The 15526-nt window shown below is 51.9% G+C and overlaps 1 protein-coding gene and 1 long non-coding RNA gene across 3 annotated transcripts in view; one reads left to right on the forward strand and one right to left on the reverse strand.

Annotated features, from left to right (window-relative positions):
• The first annotated feature begins 11045 nt into the window (after positions 1–11045).
• The window catches only part of SMPD3 (sphingomyelin phosphodiesterase 3), a 26803-nt gene continuing 22322 nt past the window's right edge, over positions 11046–15526 (forward strand). Inside the window, exons 1-2 of one of the 2 annotated variants that reach the window (XM_015567825.1) lie at positions 11046–11124; positions 11691–11760. The gene's annotated coding sequence lies outside the window, so the exon portion shown is untranslated. Of the gene's footprint in view, positions 11125–11489; positions 11761–15526 lie in introns of those variants that run through there. The other variant, XM_006769742.2, reaches the window with a different exon arrangement.
• The window catches only part of LOC102765533, an 11195-nt gene continuing 9551 nt past the window's right edge, over positions 13883–15526 (reverse strand). The window contains exon 3 of the long non-coding RNA XR_435974.2: positions 13883–13986. This is a non-coding gene — a long non-coding RNA (uncharacterized LOC102765533). The remainder of the gene's footprint in view (positions 13987–15526) is intronic.

Here is a 15526-nt window from a genome sequence, read left to right on the forward strand (position 1 = left end):
GGAAGGTGGGGTGAAGGATTTCAAAACCAGCCCAGCCCTGGTTTTTAAAGGAGTTGGGGTAAATTATCATGCAAACAATCAGACATCGGCAAGTCCATTCATTTCAAATGTTTGTTTTCCGTAAAGAATTAGGCTTGGAAAGAAATTAATCACACCAAATCCACTTCCAAAATGCTTCCAGCTCCCATGATCACGAATAATGATTAGAAGAAAAGACTTAAAAATCCTGGATGTTGAGAGCTCATGTTTGGTATTTAACGGATTCAACCAGCCTTCCTGACACCAAGAAATAGCATCCCTCCAGGGCAGTGGCTTGGTTTTCACGTTTTCAGGCGTAAATGAAGACAGAGGTAGCGGTGAGGCCAGGGCACTTTCGTTTACCCGGAGCTCAGTTCTCACCTGCAACAAATTTGCACTGGTGTCTGCTATGAGCCAGGCGCTGTTCTGAGTGTCACAGATCCAACTGTGAGCATGACAGACCTAACCCCGGCCTTCATGGGGCTGCGCCTTCCAGTGCAGGCCGAAGGACAGGATGGAAATGCATCATGTGCTCAGTGGTCATGTTTTAGAAAGAAAAATGGAGCAGGATAAGGAGAGAGGGTGATGGAAGGGAATGTTATTCTGTACAGAGTGAGACAGGCTATTCCAAGGAGGTGACATTTAAGTAGGGACGTGAAGAGAGTGAAGAAGTGAGCCACGTGGGCATTCGAGGGCAGAAAACTACGGAAAGAAAGGACCTGGGGTGGGAGGGGCATGGCACTTGGTGGACTGCACCCTGATACAGCGTCTACAAATCCACTCTCCAGCCTCAAGAGGGAAAACGAGCTCATCATCATTACAGAACAAAGCCTCCTCGCCAGCAAGTCAGCAGAGTTCCTCTCAGTCCTGATGAGCCATTCTCGCCTTTCTCAGCATCTTCCTGGAAGCCTCCTAATTCAGCACACGGACTTCCCAGGGGAGATGCGTTCCAGCTGGGGGCTGCATTCCCGACTGAGATGCCAGCGTCCAATGAAGAGAGGCTCTGACCAGCCAGTGCCTTAAACACTCAGTCACCCCCCACAGTGCTCCATAATAGCCAGCCCACTGGGAGGAAGCCCCACACCTTCACCACGAGCGTGCACGGGCGTCCACTGCCGTCACTGACCTCAGGGGGGCCCCACTATGCGGGGCTCCTGCGGCCGGTGCCAAGATGAAAAGCCTGACTGAATCATGGTTCCGACCCGAAGCTTGTCCTCAGGTTATGGCAGATGTGCACGCCAGAATCATCTTAGCCCCGGATGCAGCCCCACAAATTACTTTTGTTTTCCGGATCAGAGGAAGGTCACCAGCCAGCCCTGGTGCAGGAGAAGGGGTGTCGGAGGAGCTCACAGGCAAGTCTACGAGGCAGGCTCCTGAAGCTAAGGGCATCTCTGGAACGTTGTTGGCTCCTAGTGGCCTTGGTGAGTTTGCAGAGAAGTGTCTACTGTGGGCCTGGGATCACTGTTGGTCAGTGAGGCTGGCAGTGGAAGAAGGAGGGGATAGAAACTTCAATCCAATCCAAGAGTAACAGATCCAGTCACCAGCACCCAGTAACCTGATTATTTGGCCTATGTGACTCCCAAACCACCAGTCAGAAGAGAAATTCTTTCCCACTCTGAACTGATCCAGTACAAGAGCTGAGAGTCTTACACCCTCAGGCACAGAAGGGCAGGAATGGCCAGCCCTGAATCTCCCAGCTTCACTTTGAACAGGGCAGCGTTGCGGTATCTAGGCACCTTTGTCAGGATTTGAAGGGTGTGACCATGACAGGGTGAGGCTGCAGGTGTGCACACGGCCAGTCTGAAAGGTGCCCCCATCTGTGCTTGAAGCACAAGAGTGTGTGTACCTACAATATGGTACTGAAAACCTTTGTCTCTTCCACTAATTTTTTAAAAACTATATATTTTATTGATTTTTTACAGAGAGGAAGGGAGAGGGACAGAGAGTTAGGAACATCAATGAGAGAGAAACATCGATCAGCTGCCTCCGGCACACCCCCCACTGGGGATGTGCCCGCAACCAAGATACATGCCCTTGACCGGAATTGAACCTGGGACCCTTCAGTCTGCAGGCCGACGCTCTATCCACTGAGCCAAACTGGCCAGGGCCTAATTTTTTTTTTTAATGTCAGAAAGTGCAGGTTGATTTTTGTCTGAGTCTATTCCAACTGCCACATTTTTCTAACTCATTGGACCAGCCTCTGTATCGTGATAAATGTTACTTGAAGCCACCATATTAAATTAGGAGCTCATTATATCTGATTTACCATCTAATAGGGTTAGGTCCATTTCCTGGGATATAGCAGAAGGGCCTGATGGTCCCCAAGCTGACCCATAATTACCTCTTAAAGTTAGAGCCCAAATGGGTCATGTCAACAAGGTCCCCAACTAAGGGGGGACACAGAGCTACATAGGACTAGACAAAAAGCACCATGATTTCTGGTACCTCAACAGAGCCCTTGACCCTCACCCAGGACCACATCACCCCTGATGCATGTATCTGAGGGTGGCCTCCTTCCAGTGGCCACTTGCAGGAGGCAGGAAGTGGGACCAAGAGGCTCTGTGGCAGGGTGGATTGAGAAGAGCTCTTGTTTCAGAGTCAGATGGACCTGGGTTCAAATCCCAGCTCCTCCACTGTGATCTTGGGCTGTAAGCTTTTCCTCTCTGGGCCTCAGTTTCCTCATCGATAAAATGGTGAAGATACTAGCAGAGGCACTGCTGTGGTGGAAGTGGGGAGGTGTGATGACATCAGGAACTCGGCCTTAGCCCCATGGAGCCAGGGGCTTCAGAGCATCGTGGACGTCACTGCCACACCCACTTGTAACGAGGTGCTCCGCTCTGGCCATGGTCACTACAGAAGCAGTGCTGATACCTGGCCACTGGCTGAATCCTCCAACGAAAGAGGACAGGCAACCTGGCAGTCAGGACAAAAAAACAGCTGACTGGGCCCAATGGGTGTAGCTCAGTGGTTGAAGCAGGAGGTCACGGTTTGATTCCTGGTCAGGGCACATGCCCGGGTTGTGGGCTAGATCCCCAGGAAGGGCTATGCAGGAGGCAGGCGATCGAAGATTCTCTCTCATCGCTGATGTTTCTATCTCTCTCCCTCTCTGAAATCAATAAAAATATAAAAAACAAAACAAAAAAAGAAACAGCTGATTTGGCTCCAAGTCCTCTAAGAAGAATGGGGGCCATCCCCCCCCACACACACACATTGCAGTCAGCTGGCTCTGGGGGAGCCTGGACCTGGAGGATCCGTCTATGTCAGAGTCCCCAAGATGGGACCCCATGGCACTAGAAGGGATCCCATCCAGTCCCATTCCCCTCCCTCCGAGGTAGCAACGGTGTTGGGGGCGGGTGGACACCAGGGACTAACATTCACAAATGAAGCAAGGAGGTGGCCGGAGGTGCCACCGGGCAGCGGTCCCTCCTGCCTCGTCTCACACCTCCACCCTGAACCCAGAGTAGGAGCCCTGGTGGTAGCAGAGGTCAGCAGGGCCCCAGCCTGCAGCTCCGCCAGGCCTGACTCTGAATCCTGAAGTGACCCGGAGGGACAGTTTACTCCTTCGGTGTTTGAGTGACAGTCCGGGAGCTGTGAGGCACCGGGAGGGGCTCTGCGGGCCTGGGGAGCCCGAAGGATCTGCTCTCTTTGTTCAGAGCCAACAACTACAGGCTTAGTGTTTAAAAACGTCTGAGTCAACAGAGGGACTGTTTATCAATATTTAAAAACAGAAATGTAATTAGAGGTTGGCGAACCCCCAGAGCTCCTGGCCACGATGTCAAAGGCTTCCTTGACCCAGAGCCGGGAACAGCATGCACAGCGACCGCAGACACGGTCTGCCACAGTGTGCTCGGCCGCCAACCCCACGGACAGGCGCCCACCGGGGCTCATAGCGGAGCCTGTGGCTAACGGAATGGCATTTCACATGTGTGCGCATGTTTTCATTCCTAGGTGGTTTTTTCTTTCTAAACTTGGTAATATGGGCATTCTATTTTAAGAACACTAATTACTGCCCAATGTTAATGTAACTAATGTGAACAAAAAAGCCCAGCTTTGAACTGAGGAAAGGAAACACAAGTAATTTGTGGGGTAATTTTGTGTTCACGTCCCTCATGATTGCCTGAGAACATGTGTCTAATGCATTTATTTCTGGTCAAGAGAAGTGAATAAGCAGCTTTTCGGTGGGTTCTGGAGGAGGAGGGGCTGGCGGGCCACATCTGCCTCCGAGACGCCGGCGCAGGCCACCTCAGGCCACCTGAGGCCAGGCTCCCTCCTCGGGCCTCAAAGAGGTAGTGTGAGGAAGGTAAAAATAGGGTGAGGGACTCAGCAACAGCTTTGACACATGGTTTTCTCATTCCCGGGACTGCCACATGCAGCCGTCCTTTTCCAGCTATTCTAAGTGAAAAAGAAATGAAGGTTGTCTGAGAATGAAATAAAAACAGGGCTATATTTTAGCCACCTTTTCTGCCTTCTTCCACCTTCTCCCAAGGGCTCCTTTTGGCTCCTCTTTCCACACCAAGCCCAAAGTGGGATGACCCCAAGGTTCTACCCTTGACCCCTTTTCTCCTCTGCCTGCCCTCCGTGAGAACGGGCGTCTATAGCTGTGACTTTATCACGGGGTCCATGTGGTCACAGCCCTGCACGCTCCAGGCACCTGCTCGCCTCTTGGACGTCACTCCGCCCCCCCCCCCCTACACACCCAGGGGGCTCTTGGCTGCTGGTACAAAGCCCAGTGGGTGTGCGATCGAGGGGAGGGGTGAGAGCTGTAGAACTGAGCCTTGGAGGATGGGTGCCAAGTGGACCAACCGGGAAGGGTGTTCCAGAGTCAGGGGACAGCATGTGCAAAGGCACGGAGGCGTGAAAGAGCATGGCATGTTCCAGGAAAGTGAGCGCTACAAGTTGGGCTGTCAGAAGGAATGAGTAGGAGGAAGGGAAAGGCAGAATTGAGGCTGAGGAGGGCAGGGCCCCATCTCCAAGGGCCCCCATGCCAGATAGGTGGGAAAATTTGATCTGTGCTCGAAGGGAGGTCTGGAGGTGCTGGACCAGGGCGGAATGAACTCCGAGCTGCTCATGTGGGAATCACCGGCCTGATATGGAGCCTGTTGGAAGCGCTCAGATGCAGGCCTGGTGACGGCAACCGTGCAGGAAGAGATGAGGCCAGGCAAGAGGGGAGCAGGGACTAGAAATGGATGCAGAGCTGCGAGGATTGGCCTTCATTCTGGATAAGATGGGGTGAGGGTGAGGGAGGGGCCAAAGACAGAGCAGGGTGGGCAGGCTGGTCAGCTGGGCCCAGGGAACCAGCTCCACCTCCAACCTCCCCTCTGCCACTTTCAGGCTCTCTCTCTTCTTTCTTTTATTGCCAACAATACGACACCAAATACTTTTTAATTGCTTAATGTAGTTCCTTGTTTTTAACCTATAAAGAATGAGTAAATTGAATGGTTTCTATTTCCTCCTCAAGCAGAAAAGCAAAGTTACCTACAGTCTCTCGCGTATATGAATGTCTAGATTTTTTTTTCTTGATGAATTTAAAAAAGAAAAGACAATTCAGACTCCAGGATGAGGTTTGGTGAAGTCCTTTCGGAGCCCTCCCCGCCCCTGAGAGAGCCTGGGGCTCCCTGGGGGACCCTGACAGGACTCTTTACCTGTGGGATCTGCGGATCTTCCTCACAGCCAGAGGGCATGTTCTTAAACCCTGGGATGATGACATTTTGATAAAGTTTTAAAAACCGATTTCACTTTGCAAGACAAACAGCTAATAAAATAGATTCTTTTTTGGTAACCACCCATACAGCAATCAATCTGTCACTCGGAAGATTGTTTCCCGAGAGGTGTGAAATGAGGCCACTCTGGAGTTCTGTGGGAACAGAGAGCCCCCGGGAAGCCTTCCTTTCACCACCGAAAAACAGGGAACCTCTCTGAGTCAGAGCCCAGGAAAGACCTGGCTGATCAGCTGCTCAATCAATACCAACTTCTGGAAGGCAAGCAGGAGGCCACTGTCCCACTGTTTACACGCCGCCGGCCCATGTCTACCGTCACATCATTTCTCTTCAGTTGCCTCTGTTAATTTTCAATTCCATCCCAATTGGGAGGGGGGAAGAGTGTTTCCCACACAGGAGGCTTGCAGAGAGCTGGGGGGAGGGAGCTCTGCTGTGCTGTAGCCCTTCAAGTAATAACTTAAAACAAAGGGTCATTTCGACACCACCAACAGAAGTCAAAGGACAAGTCTGGGTCATAAGACACCACCTGAGGCCACATCAGATAAAGAGAACTTCCCCTCACTCACTCTCTTCAGATCTGCTTGGTTGCCTCCTGTTTTTCTACCTTTATTTTCCCTTAGTCATTATTTTTTCACTGCTTTAAAAAAAAAAAAAGTCCCATTATGTTGTACATAGAACACAATTTCATCATCTTAGATCTTTTTTTTTTTTTTTTTGCAAAAGATGGACTAGATCTTAGACTTAGTTCCTCAGAACCTCCCTCAAAGCAGCTCTAACTGAAGAATTCTGCTACGTTAAACTTAGAAGGGAAGCAGGCTGCTGCAAGTACTGAACAGCAGTGTCTGCACACAGTAGGCCCTCAATAAATGTCAATTGTTTTTAATGATGGAAATCTGAAAAGCCTTAGGAACAAATAAGATGAACTGGGAGATAACTACTTTGAAATAAATAAATAACCTAATATCACTAACAGAAACATATCAGAACACTGGTAAAACTATAAAAGAATTTTAAGACATCTGGAAGTAGTAGTTGGCATAACTAAAACAACCGAACGAAGAAATTCGTGATATTGAGGATAAAATAAAACATCAAACCAGAAATGTAGACAAAGAAAACAAAATGAGGTTCAAATAACTGATTTGGAAATGGGAAATGGTATCACAGCCCTAAAATAGGAGAGAGGAATAAATGGAATGAGGCATATAATGAGGGAAACATCAGGAAAGAAATAATACAAGAAAAGTCTTCAGAGATGGAAAAATAGCTCATCCTAGAACTAAACACATGGTACCTTTCAAGTTTAACTCTAAGGGATAGAAGTAAGCATTTGCTAAATTTTTGAATGATAAATTATCTGGCAAGCTAAAGTAAAGGGAGATTTGTTATTTTAGCTTTTGTTAATTATCACCCACCCGAGGATATTTTTTCCATTGATTTTTAAAGAGAGTGTAAGGAAGGGGGAGAGACAGAAAGAGAGAAACATCGATGTGAGAGAGACACATCAATTGGTTGCTGGGATTGAGCCTGTAACCGAGGTACTTACACTTAACCAGAAGGGAACCCGTGACCCTTAGTCCACGGGCTGATGCTCTAACCCCTGAGCACCCGGCTAGGGCATTATTTTGAAATTGGATAAAATGACAAGAGAATTAGCATCATAAATAGTGAAGACAAGATGAACCTCAGGAAAAAAATATGCAAGTCTAACCACATATCAGTGTGAACAAGTAGAAGAAAACTAAGTCATTTAAAAATTGGGGTGAATTTGTGCACAGTTATACTTTTTAAAAACAAAGGAGAATGCCTGACTTTTTATAAAAATGTAAAAGACAAAAGCTGATATAGCATGACACTGGAATTAGAATGAACCAATTGAAAAGGAAAGAATAATACGTGATCTGAAATGTAATCACTCCGAAGACTTCACCTTCACTCTAATAATTCCCAAATCCTGATCCAGCCCAGTTCTCCTCTGAGTTCTCGGCCTGAATATCCCACGGTCACGTGGTCACATCTTATGCAAATATCCCTCAACACCTGCCTTCCCTCACCTCACCCCTGGTTAGTGAGCAACTTCAGTGCCCATACAGTTGTCTGAGCTGGAAACCTCTCAATTCATTCCTGGTCCTTTCCAGGCTCCTCAAGCCCGCCCTCGATCTCATCCATCTGCGTTCGTCTGCTGGGGCTGCCATAAGAGAACCACAGGCCGGGCGGCTTAAACAACAGGAATTTACTTTCTTACAGTTCCGGAGGCTGTAAGGCGACGATCAAGCTTCTGACCGATTTGGTTCCTGGTGCAATCTTTCTGGCTTGCAGTCTTCACACGGCCTTTCCTCCAGGGGTGTGTGAGGAGGCGGGAGCTCTCTGATGATTGATTTCAGAGAGGAAGGGAGAGGGAGAGAGAGAAACATCAACGATGAGAAAGAATCATTGATCAGCTGCCTCCTGCACGCCCCCTGCTGGGGATCGAACCCGAAACCTGGGCATGTGCCCTTACCGGATTTGAACCTGGGACCCTTCAGTCTGCGACACTCTATCCACTGAGCCAAACCAGCGAGGGCTCTCTGATGTCTTTCTTCTAAGGATACTAATCCTATCAGATCATGGCTCCTTCCTTATGACCTCATTTAACCTTAATTGCTTTTCAGAGGCCCCATTTCCAAATACAGCCACACTGGGAGTTGGGGCTTCAACATACGAATGGGAGGTTGGTGGGGGGACAGCGCTGGTGGTAGAGCTCCTCTCACCAGCCAATCCCTAGCAGTTACTCTGGGGTATTTCTTCACCCCGCCTAAGGCCGTAACCAAATGCACACATCCATCTGAGCATCCCTGTCCAGCCATGCTTCTTCTCTTACCTTGGTTTTGGGGGTCAAGGGGCAACTCCTTCACCAGAGTTCAGTCAAGACCTTTCCCCAGTGCCAGCAGCTGCTCCACACCCTCACCTCCAGGGACTTCTGCCACCCCAACCTAGTCTCAGATCTGCATGAAGGCTGCCCCTGACCTCAGCTGGAGGGCTGTGTGACTGCAAGTGTTACCAAACCTCTCTGGGCTTGCACTTTGCTGAAAGCAGCTGGCCCCAGCACCACCATGCAGATCAATCATCCTCGTAGGTGCCAGGCCCTTTGCAAACATTATTTCCAGCCCCATGAAGTCTGGGTTATTGTCCTTATTTCAAGAAAGTGGAAACTGAGGCTTGGAAAAATGTCTGGCCTGAGGCCACGACTTACTGGCCTCGGGAGCCGGCCGGTCCGACTCCACAGCTGTTTCTGCTGCCCGGGCAGTGTCTCGGGAGAGGCAGAGGCATCCAGGAACGTGGACCAAGCTCTGTGTGTCTGGGGACATGGACTCCCTTGGAGCTGCACGTCCATCAGGGGTCAGCCCAGGTGCCGGTCTGTGGTCTAGGGGCCTGTGGGCTGGAGGCCCCTGGTGGACAAGCAGGCAGGCGCGTGCGGAGGACCATGGCTGGCTCTATGGACACTGCCTTGCTGTGCTGGGTACATGGCCCACTTTCCGTGCCCGCCCCCTCAGGCCTCCCGGCCCCACTCCCACTGCCTACTTAAGCAAGAGGCCCCGACTCCGCTGGCTCAGGCACCGCCAGCTTCCAGAGTAGGAGAGCCGCGCTGCAGGCCCCACGCCCGGGATGAAAGGTCCTTCTGTTTCACCAGTTCCTGCCGGTGCGTTCTGAATGATGCTGCTGAGCTGGGTGGTGGCGGGAGCTGAGTCTGCTCACCTGGGAGGGGACTGAGACGCGTGGCTGGCAGAGGGAGGCTCTGGTGGAATTTTTCCCATTTTAATCCCTGACTTGATGTGATCTTATTTTCAAAGAGGCGGGGGGGAAGGCTGTAGTTTGGGAAAGGACAGAGGAGAGCACATCTCAAAACAAGGTCTGGCTCAGAATATCAACGATCTGACATGTAATTTTAATGTCCTGTAATTTTAAGGTTGTGGAGATTCCATTTCCCCACAGGAACCCCTCCCTAAATAGTTAGTTCCTGTCATTTAATTCTAGTTTTAAAAAACACACAGGGGATTTTTTCCAGAAGGGTTTGGTAAGGGAGCAAGGCTGGACAGCGAGAGGGGCCGGTCTGGGGGACAGTTGAGGGAATGTCCCTGACACACTCTCATGGAGATGAGGAGTGAGCGGAGGGCAGTGGACCCGAGGCGCACAGGCCGGGTGGCTCAGGGGAGGCCTGCCTCTTCCCAGGGTTGCCAGCCTGTGGTCTGAGGTCAAGTGAGCCCACCAAGAGGGTGAAGGACAGAGGTTCATGCAGGTTGCAACCCTGGCAGATGTCGCAGGGACAGGGACAGGACCTCCGCTGGAGGCCAGGACAGCAGCCAGGACCTCTCAGGAGGCTGGGCTCCCAGGCTGCGGGTGGGAGAGACACCTACCTCCCAGATGCTTAACTCAAAGGAAATAAGCCAGGGTGCCCACACTGAAGCAAGGGCCCGTAGGGAAACACAGGTCACCTCGGGTAGAGCTAGGACCTCGGAGCTCCGACTTCCTCCTCCCCACCCTCATCTGGCAGCACCAAGTACCCATCCATGCTCATTTGGTCCTGGCCGTGGCCATTCAAGACTTTATAGTGACCCACGGGATTACAGGGGAGGGGGCATCTGAGACTCACAGGTTAAATAACTCGCCCAACACCATTCATGACTGGAACCCACGTGTCACGGGAGTTATTCTGTATGGATTCCTAATCAGGAGGGCACCAACTGTTTGCCAAGTGAGGAGTCACTCCTTCCAGTCATTCTGCAAACATCTCTGGCTTGGGGGTAGAGGGACTGGGACTCCAGTTTCAGATTCTTCTGAAACACTTAGTTTGGGTGACTTCACATAAAGAACAGGGAATGGTCCTGTGGGGAGCTGGGGTGGGAACAGTCTCCCTACCTGGGCTGTGGGATGGTTAGAGGGCTTTGGGCAGGCAGCAGAACTGGCTGGAGAAGGTGGAGAGCCAAGGAGCGCCTCCCGGGAGCCCTCGCCCGATGGGGGCTCAACTTCCAGGGCCTGAATCCAGGGATCAGGGCCAGGAGCTAAGATCGGCTGGAGGTTGGGGTCTGGACTTAGGACCGGGCTAAGGATCCTGCACTGTTATCTGAAGCCAAAGGGCAAGCTCAGAGGCCAGGAATCAGGGGGTGGGACCAGATATCACGCGGGGCCAGGGACCCAGCTAGGAGGGTGGGGCGGGCAGATCCTGCACTGTTTATCTGAAGCCAAAGGGCAAGCTCAGAGGGTTGCCTGGGGCCAGAATCAGGGGGTGGGACCAGATATCACTCCGGGCCAGGGACCCAGCTAGGAGGGTGGGGCGGGCCAGGCAACAGGACCAGCCTAAGAGCCCCCCGTGGGGCACCAGTGACTTGGGCAGAGATCTCAGACTGGGTTTGTGAGTGAGGCGGGAAGCTGATAGCAGCCTTCCCTGCCACCCCCCTCCACCTCCCCTGAGCCACTCTTCTGGGTCCTGTGTACTTCCCCTCCCTTATCTGCTGCCAAACCCCCTAGTTCTTCCTCCCCACAGGCTTCCCTGCCCCCCCAAGTCCAGTCCTGGTAACCACTGTTCCTCCTCCTGGGCCTGGCTCAGCTTTCCCCCCACCCCAGGTCTCCCCTGGGGAGAGCTCTGGTTGTTCTGGCTTCACCTATCAGATCAAACCCAGGCCCGCGGCAGGAGCTCTGAATTGGCCTCTCCCCTCCCCCACCCCACACGCTTCCGCCCGCTGCCCGACCTGTCCAAGTCAGTCCCACAAACCTCCCTTCCCACCCTCTCTGGCTGCACTAAGTCCACGGGGACAGCGGGGCCCACACCCTCTCCTCGGCGACATGGAGGGTGCGGCAGTGCCTCCTGCAGCCCGGGCGGGGCCCCTGGGCCATTGTACCCGGCTCACCTGTGCTGGGCTGTTCTGCTGCGGGTTGAGCTCCAGCCGCCTCTATAAACCGCTCATCATCTCCTTTCAGGTCCTTGACCCCACAGTGACATCCACTCTTCAGACAGAAGGAAAAGAAGGTCCCATCGGCCCGGCCTCAGGTAAGACAGGGGCTCCTTCAATAATGTTTTAGTTAAGGGTGCTGTGTGAGATTGCTTCAGAAAAGGTTCTGCTGCTTAGTTGAAAAGTCTGAAAACACAGCACTGGGCTCAGCAATTGGGCAGGCAGTTCGGTCCTGTTCCGCAGCAGGCCTCCTGTGGAATACAGTGCCCACAGAGAGGGTATGTCTGATACACCCAAGATGGAGAAAATACAAACTCCTACAATGCGTAAAAAAGGCATCGAGGCAGGACTTCACAAAAATGAAGGTATACAATTTAAGTATCCAGTAAACTGGAACCAGATATCGTTACCCAATAAACTTTTTAAAATTTTATTTTAAGGCTAAAAGCCAGAGCTGGTAGGGATGCTATGAAACAGACACTCTCAAATGAGTTGGGTGGAGAGCAGTTTGGCAATAAATATCAGAAGCTTTAAAGTTTACCTGGTAATTCTACTCTCGAATCCATCAATAATTCAAACTTCTGGGCCATTCTCAGGAATAAAAGCAGAAACTAGCAACACAGAGACCCCGACAAATGGGGAACCTCAGTCCAGGAACCAGGACAGCAAAACCATTATAAGAACATTCCCCCTCCCAAACGTTGGCAAATTAAATTTTTTTTGGAAGGGGGAGGGTGTTGCCAGGCTGGGGGTAGAGAGTTTTGAGGGCCCAAGGTGATGGTGACTGGAAGGAAGAACAGAAGAGGAGGTGGATGAGGCTGGCAGTCCACAGGGAGGGGGAAGATGATTGGGATCTTCACTAAGGCCTCAGTGAGAGTGGGTGGCAAACGTCACCTTCAGGAGACTGGACAAAAGTGGTGAGGATCTTCTTTTGTGGAACTTGAGGGGGAAGAACAAGCAGAACAAGGGAGATAGCGCTGGGTCTTTTGTACGCATCCCTAGGAACTTGTCCTGCATTAGGGACCTTGGTTCTGGACAGCGCTCATTTACATATTTTGAATATGTTTGCATATCATTTGTATTCACCCTTGCTGAGAAAGGTAGAGAGGAAAGGGAAACTCGAGTCAGGTGACCTCATCAGTGGGAAGAGCACATTCTGCGAGGTGTGTGCTGTGTGACATCTGCTCAGATGTCCCCAAGAAATGGATGTTAGTTCTGCTTGTCTGGTGCTCATTTCTAGTCACCCTCACGTCGTTGCCATGGACTGCCTCGGACGAGGAAAGGAAAGGCGGGAGGGAATGAGTCTGAGGTCTAGAGCAGGCTGCTGGTACCCAGAAAGCTGGGTAGCTAAAGCCACCCTGGCTGGACTCTAGGTTTGCTGGGGGCAGGGTTGACACTTGACAGTCAGTCATCCGGGTTCCTATTATCTGCCCACTATGTGCCCAACACACAGCTAGGATCAGGTGATGGGATGGAACACGTGAGTGCCTGCAAGAGGACACAGAATTAGAACTCAGATCTTGACTTTCCCAGGACTGGAGGTTGAAGTAATTGGGTGAGCACTTCACCCCCTACTCCCCAAGCTCCAAGGCTGCTGGTGTTGGCCATGTGGGCAGAGCCTCTGATCCTGCAGAGACACCCCATAGGGCCACACATGAGGCTCTCCCTCCTTTAGTTTTGAGGGAAGAAATAGACCAACACTGCTGGAGCCTCCTTTCCCTCAGTCCTGTTTCTAGCTGGGTAGAGCTGAAGGTATGAGGGGCTGGTCACCTTTGTGGTGTGCAGACTGCAAACATAATAAATGCATGAAAACTGCCATTTGTCCTGAGAGAAATGGCCTGCTTAAGCCAAGGCCCCCAGTCATCCCTGGGGCCATAGAGTAGGGGACTGGTGGGGTTTGGCGAAGAGACCATCACTGTGACTTCCAAACCTTAAGCCCCTCTGCTGAGGCCTCATCCCTTCACACAGATGAGGGTTGTGAGGGAACAGCCCCAGCAAAGGCATGGAGACTAGGAGGGATGATGGGAACTGTGCAGGTCAGGGCCCTGGGACTCTAGAAGCAGGAGAGGAGCGGAGCCATCAGGCTGCTGGGCCTAGCCTGCCCTTTCCTACCCTTTCTTCCCTGCCACATGCATCTTCCTGGGGGCAGCTGGGCCACTGAAGAGATTAACGGGGGAGCAACGTGGTCCGACGTGGAGCATAGAAAGATCCTACCAGCTTCCAGGTGGGCCACAGGGCAGGGGGAGGCCAGCTCAGGGAGACCAGATGGTGGCTGTTGCAGTATCTAGGTGGGAGGGTGAGGCTGGGCCTGGGCGTGGCAGGACCTGGGAATGGAGACAAGGGGTTAGGGAGGCAGAACAGTGGGCTGGTGAGAGGAGGCAGGGTATGGAGGACTGCTCAGGAGACAGAGCAGGTGTCGGAGAAGTGGAAGAAGAATGAACTTTTAGGGAGAGGTGAAGAGCTGTCCATCAAACTCATGAGGTCAGAGATTAGGAGAGACGCCTGGGCTGGCTGTCATCTGGAAACAGGTGACTCAAAAGGGGACAACAGAGAACAGAGAGGAGACGCAAGGGAAGGTCCAGCTCCTAAAGGGTGTGCAGGGGAAGAGGGGACGAGGGGCGCTGAGAAGGAGCGGCCTCAAGTGCAAGAAGGGAACAAGGAGGAGGAGAGAAAGATAAGAATCAAGCAGCTTAAGCCTCCTGTTGGGCCTATTTCTTAAAGCAAATCTGGGTGAAACTGAACAGACTGGTTTCTCATTGATGCTGACCTCTGTTCTGTTAATTTTCTTTCCAAAACTTTACTGGGACACCCTGTCCACCTTCTGTCTAGCAGTGGGGGTGATGCAGGTAGCCTCAAGTTGAGTGGCTGCCAAGACCCCCAGCCAGCCAGAGGGTCACTCGGCCCTCCCAGAGCACAAGACACAGGCCCAGCCGGCCTGCTAGGCTCTGAGCTGTAGCTCGCTGTGGCTCTAAGCCCATGGCCTGCTTGAGGCTAGCGGGGTCTGTATGGTGCAGGTGAGATGCTAAGCAGGCATTTTAAGCATTTAATTTAAACAAACCCAACTAGGGATAAACTATGTCAGTGTGTCAGATCCTCCTCTCAGGCCTATTCCCCACAGCTACTCCCCGCCCGTCCCACCCCCAATCACTTCCTGGCCTGCAGTCTGGGATCTAGCGGTCAGGACTCCCTGAGTGACTCCGCCTCCCTAGTGCCCTTTCTCAGCTCTCTGAGACCTCCTTCCCTTGCTCACTACTGGCTTCACCCACCACCTACCACTTCCCTGTCTCCATACCCTAGGACAGGGGTGGGGAACATCCGTATAAGACCTGCAAAATCATTTGGTCTGGCCCTGCCAAGACATTAGGGATCAGTTAATTAAATGTTTGACCAAACATAGCAGGCTAATTTATAAGTTGATAATTTTGTTTGGCCTGCAGATGATGTTACAAATACCCAAATGGCCCTTGGCAAAAAAAAGGTTCCTCACCTTTGCTCTAAGAGGACCCCGCCACAACTCAAATATGCACGCCTAGAAAGCAAAGGCCCCGCCCCCAGAGATTCTTGGTCCTCGCTGTGAAATACCCCTTGCAATCTCAGTGTTGCATCTGTCTCATAAGACATGTACCCTGAGCACCCCCTGCCTCCAAGCCTACCAGCTGCTGCCCGGCCCTTCCCCTCACCATCCCTGGCACGCACCTGTCAGCCAGAAGATCCGGCTGTGTCTGACCACGCCCCGCCTCCCAGGGCTGACCCCAGACTATCAGGCATGGGCTGGGCTGCTGGCTCCATCTCAACATACAGTCCACCTCAGTCCAGCCTTGCAGGCCCTGGTGGGCCCCTGTGGCCAACCCCATACACAGATCT

This window comes from Myotis davidii, unplaced genomic scaffold (assembly GCF_000327345.1).
Source record: "Myotis davidii unplaced genomic scaffold, ASM32734v1 scaffold243, whole genome shotgun sequence".
Classification (NCBI taxonomy): domain Eukaryota; kingdom Metazoa; phylum Chordata; class Mammalia; order Chiroptera; family Vespertilionidae; genus Myotis; species Myotis davidii.